This window comes from Chrysochloris asiatica, unplaced genomic scaffold (genome assembly GCF_000296735.1).
Source record: "Chrysochloris asiatica unplaced genomic scaffold, ChrAsi1.0 scaffold00006, whole genome shotgun sequence".
Classification (NCBI taxonomy): domain Eukaryota; kingdom Metazoa; phylum Chordata; class Mammalia; order Afrosoricida; family Chrysochloridae; genus Chrysochloris; species Chrysochloris asiatica.
In genome coordinates, this window is record NW_006408524.1 from 18,374,900 (window position 1) to 18,375,478 (window position 579).

Consider the following 579-nt stretch of genomic DNA (forward strand, 5'->3'; position numbering starts at 1 on the left):
GGGAGTAGAAAGCCTCATCTTTCTCCCGCGGAGCGGCTGGTAGTTTCGAACCGCTGACCTTAAGGTTCGCAGCCCGATTCGTAACCACTACGCCAAGACTCCTTTTATTTACCCTGCTGTTACTGTTAAGTGCTGTCAACTCATAGCGACCCTGTATAGGGTTTTCAGAGTGGCTGGTGGGCTTGAACCACCGACCTTGAGGTTCAAACCAACCCTGTAGTCAGTGTATTGTCGTGCAGCGCCACACCAGGACTCCTTTATTTACCCTGTTGTTGTTGTTAAGTCCTGTCAAGTCGGTTCCAACTCATAGTGACTCTGTAATGTTTTCGAGGAGCAGCTGATAGGTTTGAACCACCACCTTGCAGTCTAGTGCTTATCCTTCAATGCCACACCAGGTCTCCTTATTTACCCTACATTTTAAATTATTTCATCCAAATCAATTTTAGTTAGAGCCAACTTGGAAAGCGTTAGGATACTATCAGGACCTTGCTGTTGTTGTTGTTATGTGCCGTGGAGTCAGTTCCGACTCATAGCGACCCTGTACAGGGTTTCCGAGGCTGTAAATCTTTATAGGAGCAG

At 47.0% G+C, this 579-nt stretch overlaps 1 protein-coding gene across 1 annotated transcript in view; it reads right to left on the reverse strand.

Annotated features, from left to right (window-relative positions):
* The window catches only part of AVL9 (AVL9 homolog (S. cerevisiase)), a 72,774-nt gene that overhangs the window by 35,443 nt on the left and 36,752 nt on the right, over positions 1 to 579 (reverse strand). The gene's annotated exons all lie outside the window — the stretch shown is intronic.